Source organism: Leptinotarsa decemlineata, unplaced genomic scaffold (assembly GCF_025532065.1).
Source record: "Leptinotarsa decemlineata unplaced genomic scaffold, Ldec_3_MD MMD2_tig00000157_RagTag_RagTag, whole genome shotgun sequence".
In the NCBI taxonomy this organism is placed as follows: Eukaryota; Metazoa; Arthropoda; class Insecta; order Coleoptera; family Chrysomelidae; genus Leptinotarsa; species Leptinotarsa decemlineata.
The window spans coordinates 3578525-3591090 of NW_027412543.1; the positions used below are offsets into that span (position 1 = coordinate 3578525).

At 38.3% G+C, this 12566-nt stretch overlaps 2 protein-coding genes across 3 annotated transcripts in view; one reads left to right on the top strand and one right to left on the bottom strand.

Moving 5' to 3' along the window:
* Positions 1-12566, top strand: part of LOC111512054 (microfibril-associated glycoprotein 4) — a 123672-nt gene that overhangs the window by 15277 nt on the left and 95829 nt on the right. The window lies entirely within an intron of this gene.
* The window catches only part of LOC111507253 (fibrinogen C domain-containing protein 1-B), a 32278-nt gene continuing 20744 nt past the window's right edge, over positions 1033-12566 (bottom strand). The window contains exon 6 of the mRNA XM_023162542.2: positions 1033-1333. The gene's annotated coding sequence lies outside the window, so the exon portion shown is untranslated. The remainder of the gene's footprint in view (positions 1334-12566) is intronic.

Below are 12566 nucleotides of genomic sequence, written 5' to 3' on the forward strand. Positions count from 1 at the left end.
CATCTCTTGTTGTGTTTTCTGTTGAAATTCATTTTCGAAATTTTTATACATAACACGATTTTTATTAAATTTCAAGACAGATGTACAAGCAGAGAAGATTCAAATTCATAATTATTGTAATATCTGGATCATTCTGACTACAAAATGGACAGGCAAATTGTACTCCAACCAGAAAATTAGCACATATCTATAGTACAATTCCATAATAGTAGGTACTCATTATTGCATTAAACCGAAAACATTGTTGCAAAAACGTCAGTCATATCTGAGAATTGAGTGCCTACTATTTTGGAATTATAGTATTTCATAGTTCATATAAATATTGAACGAAATTCATTTTTTGTGGAAAAAAATCAGTTTGTCATCGACTGTTTTTGGGTATTTCTATCATCCACAATCTGACAATTATAATGAAGAACTTCATGCAGATGTAGAAAGGGCAAACTTTTTAGTTCACTGCGTAAAATCAAAGTATTTTTCACAAAGAAATTTCTTCTATTTATTAGTAACTTGTCATATTTAATAATTTTGTGTATCAGAAAAATAACTAAGAAATAATACAATACTAATCTTAACGTATGAATAGTTTTGAATGGTTCATCTAAGATGAGTATTAAATATTTATTTCCTAAACGCAATTTTACTATTATTTCAATGTAACTGGCCGATCCATATCAAAAGTCATCAATACAGTTTACTGTGATTTTTGAATTGAAAGGTTTATACAACTGCCACACGTGTTTCACTACACAACAGCTTTCTCAACAGTGGTTAAGTGAACATTTCATATTTATAATCACAGTAGTAGTGAGTTTGAAGTATTTTTGCCCGAAAGGCAGTTTCTCAGTCTATGTTGACACGAGTATATAACATCAGTGATTATGATATAATCAACTTACTTCCACTACTTCGTGAAAATTCATATGGCTCAAGCGTTGGTAAACAACATTTATACCTTTGTTTAATCCGTCCTTCATTGGCAACATTGCCAATATGACCTAGTTGAATGAATATTGCCGTAAAAATGGTGTATTGGTTGTTAAACAATTTATTTTGGTGAAAAACATTTATGATTGATAGATTACTATTCAACAACAAATTCATGAAAAATAAATCTGAACTAGATAAAACGTTTATGTACGGTATATATGAATTCCTTCTCAACATAATCAGACCGGTCTAATCAGCATCCTTGCTCTAGCATGGCAATATGGGAGTTTTCGAAACGATCTCCAGTGCAATCCTGAATATTGTTCCGCATCAGAAAGAACGACGTTCACAAATTTTCCATTGAGGCTACTTTCATAACATGATCCAAACCACCAAGCGGCTTCTAAAAAAGAAAAAAATATCAATCTACATCATACTGAAACGTTTTTTCTCAGTTCAATTTGAGGACAAATATTTCATGGTGTACCCGTGTACTGCATCTCGTTCGAAAGATTAAAATATTTGTATATCTGAAACTACTGAAACAATGCAGAAAATAGTATTTTTTAACTTGAATGTTCAGCTATTCAGCCAACCACTACTTAGTATTGTAACAATTGTAGTAGTTAGGATAGATCGGGACAAATGCTTCATTTTCATCACACTCATCAGTATGTGACACAAAAGTCTCACATAGCTGTCAACTATCATTTTACATTACCCGTATTTGAAAATGCGGGTAAAAGTTGGTATCTTCGATTAATTGATAAATAATCCGTTTATTCTTTTAGAATAGAATTATCGTTAGAAACATAATGTCTCTTTGATTTCATTGGGAAGTTCATTGCATATCCTGATTCCATTATATATCAACGAGTTTCGAACAAACCATGTTTTTGGAATTGGTGGATTCAGTTCATTTGACAGTCTTGTGTGGTATGTGGCTGTAGATACAATATTCTTCCTATTTTTATGTATAATCGATACAGTTTCCAATATAAATATTGAAATAACCGTAAGGATTCTATGTTCTCAAAAAATGGGTTTACATGAATCCCACGACTGTATAAGTTGTTTACTGCAAACACCTCAAAAGTGGTATACCATACCTTAGATGACAGTCTATTTAGGCATACTACACCACTTTCGCTGAAGCAAACCCCAGTTCCTTCGAGATGTGTCTCAGTGCGAAACATCCTGATGCCAATTTTTTGTTGATGTGGGCAATATGTTGAAATGACTTTAAAGTTTTAGTCTCAATAAACTCCCAAACATTTCAAAGTGGAGTTATTTTTCATCTCATCTTTGTACGTATAACCTCAATCTTTGTGATTAACGTACATTCCAAGAATGGAACCTCCCGTATCCCAAATAGAAACAAATATGATGACTTAACTGTCTCCCTTTATACAGCTGATCTGTTTACAAGCAGATTCAAATTTCGTGCAAAAAAGAAAGAAATACGACTGGGTTATAGTATGTTGACTTTCCATTTTGTTCCAATTTATACTTTTATTCAGTTCATAATGAAGCTACAGCTTCTGAATATGTCACAAAAAACATTGAAATGAAACAAATTGATGAAGTGATAGTCAATACAATGAAAAATAAACCCTCAACATCAAATACACTGATAAAATGGTGATAGATAAGAGGTTTGTTGAGCACTCTGACATACACTCTTTGTTATGTCCTTGAGCTCTCTCAGTGATTCGGTTTTCATCTTCTTAATCGTCGCAGAACGCTATGCTTTCATGGGTTTCTTCAGTTTTGGGAATAGAAAAAAGTCGCAGGGAGCCAAATCTGGTAAATAGGAGGTTGAGGCATGATTACAGTGTTGCTTTTGGTCATAAAATTACAAACAGAATATAATGAGTGAGCAGGTGCATTATTGTGATGCAAAAGCCATGAATTGTTTCACCACAATACCGAACGATTTATTTGTATTGCTTTCTGCAAGAGGCATAAAACATCAAGATGATATTCTATACCAGAAACACTTCATTGTGAGATTTTTACTAAACAGTTCTACAAAAATCAAAACACTGTCCCACTATACGATAGCTTTTTCAGGCGTACCTATTCAGGCATGTATGGACACCTTTGAAGAATCTATTGAGTAGCAAAACACGTATTGCGTTATTGAAAAAAATGTTAATTGAAAATCTTATAATGGGGTGTTCATTGAATACTTTATGGATTTTCATTAAGTATCGGGCAATTCCGTCACATAAGATAAAACTCATTATTGACTGTACGAATATGTGACAAAAACTCCTGATGCACTACGCCACGGCACTTGAAGAAAACAGTAAACCCTGAACCTTAAAACCTCAAAATGAATGAACTTAAGAGAAACGACAATTGAAAGGGATATATTTCTAGAGGAGGTTAATTTTTCGATACAAAAAATATGTGGGAATCTGCCAAAGAAAGAAGGGAAGCAATCAATTTCAAAAAGTCTGAAGTTACTTCTTTGGATGATCTACACATCTTTGTATATAAGTACGATCATTCCCACATCAATAGCAATTTATGAGCCACGGGTAGACAGCTGATTCAGCCTATTCAGCATCGTCAGTACTGGGCTGGCGATCCTCGATTAAATATAAAATTAGAATAGTACTTATCTATTTATGTTTTGATTTTCATGTAATTATTTTCCAAAAGCTTGACTGCATTACCCTTTCTTGACTTCGTATTATTTTTAGAAACATGTGGATTCGTTTTACGATGGCATTCCATGATAGCTTCCCAAATTTCTGCTATCGCAATTGTCGGTTGATTGGTCAAACTACCAACACTGACTGAAATTTTGGCAAGTTAACACAATTGACAAGGGTGTCACACCAATAGGTGAGTCTATTTATGTCTCGCTTGTCGGTCTGCCGGTGACTCTCAAAATCAATAGGGGAATTATCAGAATGTTGCTCTATATATCTGTGTAGCTTAATTAATCTCTGCGAATGGCTTCATTCCGCATGAACCATGGAGCATTCACCAGCATCCTAAGAAGTTTGTTTTGCAATCTCTCTAGAATGGAGAGTTGAGTTTAGACTTTCGATTTATCAGAGAGTAGAGTTTGGCTATCCTCATTTGTACTCTGTCCTTGATGTGATTTACCCAGGTGAGTCGGCGGTCTACCCAAAGACCTAGGTATTTGACTCGCGTTTGCCATTCGATCTCCCTGCCTGAAATCGTGACCCTTGTATCTGGAGAAACGTTGCGCCTCCCCAAATCTATCGCCTGGGTTTTTTCTGGATTCACCCGAATCTTCCATTCCAGGTACCAGCGTTCGAGGTCGTCCAATGCGCGTTGCATGTAGACGACTGCCAACCCCCGTCCCATGGAAGAAGCGAGGAGAGTCGTATCATCGGCGTATAGGGAAGTCTTCACGTGATCGAACCTCGGAAGGTCGCTCACGTAAAGGCTGTACAATAGTGGAGACAGCACAGCTCCTTGAGGCACTCCAGCTTGGATTTCCCTGACGGGAGACAGGGTTCCTTCAACTCGGACCTGAAATGATATCCCCTTCAGAAATCCACTGGATCAGGCCCCGAGGCAGGTCGAAATCGAGCATTTTGTGTAGTAAGCCTTCGTGCCATACTCGGTCGAAGGCTTTCGAAATGTCCAGGAGGACAAGATGGACTGTCTTCCTGTTATTTAGCTCTGAGATGGAGTTTTCGACCAGTCTCAAGGCCTGCAGCTCGGTGGAGTGTGCCCTCCTGAAACCGAATTGTTCATCAGGCAGAACATTTCGGTCTTCAACTTCTTCAGTTAGCCTTTGTAGTACAACACGTTCAGCCAGCTTAGCCGTTGAGCAAATCAGACTAATTGGACTCGGAATCATGACAACTACGGCATGCTTCCATCTTCGGGGGAAGTATCTGAGGGCGATTGAGCTGTTTATAATGTCTAACAAGTATCTGATAAAGTTCACCGGGAGCTGCTTCAACAACCTATTGTTGATTGAATCAATTCCCGGAGCCTTTTTGGGTTTTTTTTGGGTTTGGAGGCTCTGATGTACCCCCTCAGGTCTTCCTCCGGAGCTGGACGGATCACATCGTCGTCATTCTCACTGAGGATACGCTGAACTCGCTGTTCCAGCCGGATATCACGGTCAATATCATCATCCGGATCAACGTTAAGTTGGAACTGATTTTCCATTGTATCTGCAAAGACCAACGCCTTCTCGGCGGGTGAGTAGCAGATACCGCGCTGTCCATGAAGAGGGGAGGGAGCAGTTTTCCTCTTCTCGAGCCTGCGGGTGACTCGCCATAGCTCATCATCCCCAGGTTCAAGAGATTCCAAACACTCACTCCACCTCTCGTTTCTATAGTCAATGATGGCCCGTTTAACTTGGTTGGCCATCCTGTTAGCAGCAGTCTTGTCCCCAGGATAGAGGGTCCGCTGATGAACTCGTCGGTTCCTCTCCCGCATGAGATTCTTTATCCTGGGAGGAAACTCATTATAGTTTCTCAGAGGACACCCCGTCCTAGTTGTGGCTGCGCTGAAAGCGTTGTTCACAGACAGTTCGAAATCTGCCACTGCCGCGACGAGACCGTTGCGAGTTTGAAGTGCCTCGCCGTCTGTAGGTGTCTCCACTAGATGAGCCTTGAAGGCTCATCTGCCCTAGGCTTTTTGCATTCACCTGAAAGGTGTCTGCCGGCGCACTTGACACAGATGGGAATGGCCAAGCAGTTCCTCTGTCTATGTCCAAACCGCTGACATCGATGACACTGTCCGACCAGTGTCCTCTGGTGTTGGGGCTCAACCTTAATTTTAACATCAAGGAGCTTCCGTTCGTCGTAAATATTCTTCTGGTTTTGGCTCACTTGAACCAAAACCAAAGGAAGCGGGCGGTTTCCACGCATCATTCTCGATACTGATGTAGGTTGGAAGCCCTTCTCCACCAAGGCGTCCTCGATGTCCGCCGTCTCCAGGTGTTCTGAGACTCCTCTGAAGACGGCTCTAAGTTGCCTGTCTTCAGGTAGGGTGTACGTATGATGAGGGATTTTTTTCCTCACCAGGAGTTTGGACATATTTCCATAGTCCTCGATCGTCGAAGATTGAACCTTGATGCCGTCGGCCAGGTTCACCGCTTTTGAATAATTTATCTTGTGAAAGGTGGCTAATTTGGTAAATTGAACCCACTTGTCCTTCTGGCGAATGACAATCGGGGGAACGCGTGTTTTCTTGGCGCTTTGGGGCGCTTCAGAACGCAGGGGGGGATGGGAGATGTTTCCCAAATCGTTGAGATTTTCAACCTGATGAAGACCGTGTCTTTTTGGGCCACCCTGTATAGTGGTGAACGAATTCTCTGATTTGTTGTCGAAATCGTCGACTGACATTTCGAGTTCTCCATCTACGGAGGATTCAGTGGTCGATATCTCCGACTCCGAAGCACTATGTCTTGCTTCTTTTCGAAGCTTGGTTTTCTTCGCTGTTCTTTTCGGCTTTGCTCCGGTGCTTTCAGCAACAGTCGGAGTAGCTGGCTTAGGAGGAAGAGAAGGAAACTCCTCTGGTAGACGGCGTTTTTTGTTGGCCGGTTCTTGCGGCTTGATCTTGTCTACTTTGTCTGGCTGTGTAGAGGAGGTGGTGTTCACAGAAGCACTTTCAGGGGAAGTATTCTGTGACGGGCGCTCGAGAAGCTCTCTGACCCCTGGTGGGGGGGCAGAGGGCGTCCGAACTACCGCCCCAGGGATGCCTCTTAACAGGTCTGATGGACTCAGGCCCAGGCGGTCAAGTAATAATCCCATAAGGGTAATTACTTCAACCCTGTCCCTGGCCATCAGGCTGTCGAGCAGTTCCTCCATACTGCTGTGACTTTGAACGAAGTATTGAAACTACCAGAAGCTTTGAGCACCAGGAAAGTAACGGAAATGAGATATCAAAACGTACTCACCAACGCACGAACTACACCGAGCCAGAAACACTACAGCACGGCTGATCATTCACTGAGAAATCGGCAAAAAACACACTGTATCGCTGAGACACGTCTGTACACTTCAGTGGTCAGCAATCGAAATTTTTAATGTATGTAGACAAAATGAGAAAAAAACAAGAAAGTACTTGATAAAAATAGCTGCGTAAACGCAAGCGAAACATAAGTGGAACCACCTATTGGTGTGACACCCAAGTCAACTTGCCAAGTTTTTATGTCAGTGTTGGTGGTTTGACCAATCAACCGACACACCAATAGGTGGTTCTACTTATGAATGGAAATGCACAGAGCGTCTCAACTCAGGTATTTCAGGTACTTTAGGTAAATTTGCCAGTGTTTGTACTGCATCAGGAACTCTTCTTTGTGTTAGATCTTCTCTAGGAATGTGTATGGTTTTGTTTAATATATTGAATGTGAGGTCTTGTTGTGTTTTGATTTGTACTTGTTCCTCGATAAGTGATTTATGACTGTTAAATTTATGGATGTTCAAGTTTTTCCAAATGTCCATGCGGTTTCCCTTATTGACTTGTTTTATGAGTTTTATGTTCTCTGATGGCGGGAAATTATGTTTGTTTTGTATGGCGTGTGTTGCGAGGTTTGATTTATATACTATTGGATTTATGTATGCCTTTTTGTGCTCATTGTACCTTTGGATTAGTTTTTTCTTGGTTTGGTCGATATAGAATTTGTTGCAGTCCGAGCATTGTATACTGCATATCCCGTTTTGGTCTTTGTCTTCTTCTTTTTCATAGTTGTTAAATTTTTGTTTTATCTTCGTGTTTGGCTTGTATGTGATGTTGATGTTCAGTGGTTTGAAGATGTTTGTTAGTTTTTTGGTTTGGTGTTCTACGTACGTAAATGCTGTCCATCGTTGTGTTGTTTTGTCTGTTGGGGTGGCTTGATCCTTGTTCCGTATTTTTTGTTTGATTCTGTTTTCTAGTTTATCTATTGTCTTTTGGGTGTATCTGTTTTCGTTCGCTATTTGGTATATGACTTTCCGTTCTTTGTTTCGGGCTTCATTGCTGAGTGGTATCCTTAACATTCTATATATGAATGCGTTATAGGCAGCCATTTTCTGTGATGGTGGATGGTTTGAACTTGCGGGTATAGTGGAGCTTGTTTGTGTAGGATTCCTGTATATTACCATTTGAAATTGTGTTTTGTTGTGGTTATATCCTATGGTTATGTCCAGGTAGTTAAATTTTGAGTTGTGTTCTTCCTCAATGCTGAAACATAGTTTTTGATTAATTTCGTTGATCTCTTTTTTTATTTGTTCTATTCTTATTCCATTGTTTTGTGATATGTACAGTCCATCGTCAACGTATCTGAACCATTCTCCTTTTTCATCAGGTGTTTTTATTATTGTTAAGATTTTCTCATCCATGGTTTGCAGATGAATACACTTTTTTCCTGGAAAAATTTCAGTCCTGAAAAATCCAAATTTGTCTAACTTTTTATGGAAACACCCCTGTATCTTCCGTAATATTCGAGGTGGAACGATGAAACTCTCAGGACTGATGGAAATGCTCAAAATGCACCTACCACTTGAATGAAGTTGGCCAAAGTGATTTATACTGTCCGCCACTTGCGATGGAATACCCCTTTTTTGGTAAAACATATTATGGCGCAAAATAGTTCGCTTCCAATACATGAATCACTTCATTCTATCTGGTATGAAAGATACAGATGCTGTGAGATGCTATTATTCATTTTGAGCCTATCTGAGGAAAATGTCACAGCACCACATTATCAGATTATCGAGATAGTGTGAAGCAGTGTATGAAAAATTATCGATGGTGGCATCTATTATAACTGAAGAAGATTATTCATAAAACTAATTTTGGTTGCTGAACATCCAATTTCTACTCCAACCAGATGTAAGAGCTCTCGATTGATGAGCAAAAACTGCAAAAAATGGATAAAATCTATATTCAAAAGTTCACATCTCGAAAACTGTACAATTCTGAGCTTTGGCTGTGGACACTTTCAATCAGCACATCAAGTACTACAACATATCAAAATTTCATAAAAATTCCAGGCAAGCCATTTCCCATAAGAAATGTGCGGGGTCCTTTATCAAAATATTGAGGAAACATTTTACCATCCAAAACAAAATTAATCTTCATACTCATTGCAACACCGAAACAACTGTTAATTTTCAAAGAAACAATCGCACTCGGTGAACAGGTAGAATTTAGATTATTTTACCTACTTGCTGACTTGTTGTCTGAAATCATTTGAAGAGATTGAATCACATCAGTTTCATTGAATCATGCGGTGCCCTGAAATCACCATGGAAAACAGTTGCTCATTGATATTTACTGTCAACCTGACAATATTGCAACCAGAATTAGTTTTACGAATAATTTTTTTCAGTTATAATAGATGCCGCCATCGATAATTTTTCATACACTGCTTCACACTATCTCGATAATCTGAGAATGTGATATTTTCCTCAGATAGGCTCGAAATGGATGATAGCATCTCACACAGCATCACAGCATCTGCATCTTTCATTCCTGAGAGTACTCTCCAGATAGAATGAAGGGTTTCAGGTATTGGAAGCGAACTATTTTGCGCCGTAATATGTTTTACGTAAAAATGGGGTGTTCCATCGCGAGTGGCGGACAGTGTATATCACTTTGGCCAACCCCATTCAGGTGGTAGGTGCATTTTGACCATTTCCATCAGTCCTGATAGTTTCATCGTTCCACCTTGAATATTACGGGGTGTTTCCAGAAGAAGTGAGACACATTCGGTTTTTCAGGACTGAAATTTTTCCAGGAGAAAAGTGAATTCGTAGTAAGTTGGTAGTCCTGATCCCGAATATGAAGGAATTTTGAGCCTTTTTTTACCCCCTAATATGTTTTACCGTAAAAATGGGGTGTTCCATCGCGAGTGGCGGACAGTGTATATCACTTTGGCCAACCCCATTCAGGATGTAGCTGCATTTTGAGCATTTCCATCAGTCCTGAGAGTTTTATCTTTCTACCTCGAATATTACGGAAGATACGGGGGTGTTTCTATGAGAAGTGAGACACATTGTATATCAAAATGATTTAACAGACCTTTGCGCTATCAATAAAAACATGATGACATCTTTTGAAACAATGACACAGGAGAATGAAGTAGAAGAACTAGAGAAATATAATTGCGATTATGCCAGTTTGAAGCAAGACCACAATAGTATGAAACTACCAGAAAAAAGTACAGCACCACGAAACAACTAAACCTAGTTCATAACCTAGTGGAAAAGGAAAAATTAAAAAATCAAGAAAACATATATTTTGAAGTATCCTTACAAGCTGAAACTTCAAAAAATATGATTTTACTCGTGTCAGGATATTATGCAAAAGGAATGATACATCATCTAGCAGAAATCAGATAATATTCTGTTCAGTCGATCAGGAAACCAGGAGCGACTGATGAAGAGCTGATTCATTCTGCTATCACGAACTCAAAATACTTCTCCAGAAAGGATATCATAGTGCTATGGCGTAATAAAACAAATGAAAGTTCATTTGATACCCTTGTTGAAAAAACACACACATTTCAGAGCCTTACAGATAAAACGTCCGCATAAATCGACGAATATACGAAAATAATTTGAATTTTCACAAAAAATTGCACCTCTTGAAGTTAGATGATATCAATGTTTTGGAATCTGATAACTTTATAAGGCGTTCAAACTACACAAGAGATGGATTCGGGCTGAAGGCACTAGTAGCTCACTATTTTGGTAGAGAAATAATGAAGATAATCAATGAATTGAGGTATAGAAGAAATAACCGGGGAAACGTGAAAAAATAGACATGCTTCAGGACAACCAGGATAGTTCCAAAAAACTTTTGGGAACGCAAGGAGCGACGTTCTCTTTCTTAGTGACGGAGACACCGAATACAACCTTACCACCACAGGAATTCACAAATCGAAAAAGCCTGGAATAACAAAAAATTTGAATTCTGACAAAAGAGTTGAACATCCAATCTGTACGTAATGAGGGTAATGAATTTAATATTTTTTTAAACAACATAATTTTCCAAATTTTGTTTTCCCACCAGACCATTGGCTGAAGAACCCTTTGAATGCCCGAATTATGTAACAGCTTCAAAGTATTGTAGGACTCAATCTTTGCACGGGGGAACAATGATTCTAGTAAATAAAAATGCTCTCAAAGATCTGACGCTAAACAATATTGATAAATTGATATGATTACATGATACTAAAAATCATATCTTTTTTATTCGTATTTATAAACCACAAATGTGTGATGTCACAGCTTTTTGATGTAGATTGGAGATTCTTTTGTCAAATCTTCCAGTCAATTCTCAGCTTATTGTAGCTGGAAATCTCAACATAAATTATGACAACAAAAATTCTACATCTACCAACACAAGTCTCACAACATTCATCTTCAACTATAGGTAGACTGTATTTGCACAAACCTGGATGAAGTAAAATTGACGTGCAGTGTGATCCCAGCTGGTCTATCAGACCATGAGGGTATAATTTTCAAATTCCCTATTAAAAGTAATAATTCGAAGAAATCATTCAAGTTGGGTAGACTATACAGCTCCAAAAATTTTAACAAATTCGAACACAATTGCGAGAAAACTGCATGGGAAAAGTTTTGTCTTCAAACGATTCTATAGGCGCCTCTCAAGGATTATTAACCAGATTTTTTGAAGAATGTTTTCCTGAACAGAAAATGATGATTGAAAAGATAAATGAATCATGAGTTACACAGGCCATCAACAGGCCATCGAAAGGCCATCAACCAACTTGAGATCGCTACTCTCAATACAAAAATATTCTTCCGATAAATTTTTTATAACATTTTTCAACAAAATATCATCAAATTTACAGACGAGTAATTGAACATGCAAACGAAATTCATTACAAGAGTAGAATAAACGAAGCTGATAATAAAATCAAAGAAATCTGGGCCATAGTGAATAGTCTGAAAAATAAATCAAATTAAATTCCAGAACATGTCAATATAGATCCGGAAACACTCAATAATTTTTACCGCACAATTGCTCAAAAACTAATTTCTTCCCTTGTTCCTACTTCAAATCATATGGATTATATAAATGATGTAAATATGCCCAACAACTTTCACTTTGGAAACACAAATTTATAAGAGCTGAAAGAAATCTTGCAAGAAAATAAAACAGAAATGCAACGGGTATTGAGGAAATTTCAGTAAAAATTTCAAATAACCTTTCCGATTCCGCTTTGAATACACTAGTGATGGCTATACATAAATCCTTCTCCCTTGGAAATTTCCCTGTGTGCCTAAAAACAGCTCTTGTAATTCCTATTTTCAAAGATGGTAATGCAGAAGATCCAAATAACTTCAGACCTATCTCCATGCTCTCAACACTCTCAAAAATCATAGAAAAGAAGGTGAAAGAAAGGGTATTAGCTTTTCTTTATGAATACAATATAATAATCAATTGTCAATTTGGCTTTCAGAAGGCAAAATGCACAAATGTTGCAATATTTTCCTTTATTGAACATGTCTACAGACATCTCAACGATGGTGAGGTCGTAGCTGCAGTATTCTGCGATTTCTCCAAAGCTTTTGACTTTATAAATCATGAACTTATTTTGCGACAGTTGAACTACTATGGCTTTAGAGGAGTGTGTAATGACTGGTTCAGGTCTTACTTAAGTGATAGAAAACAGT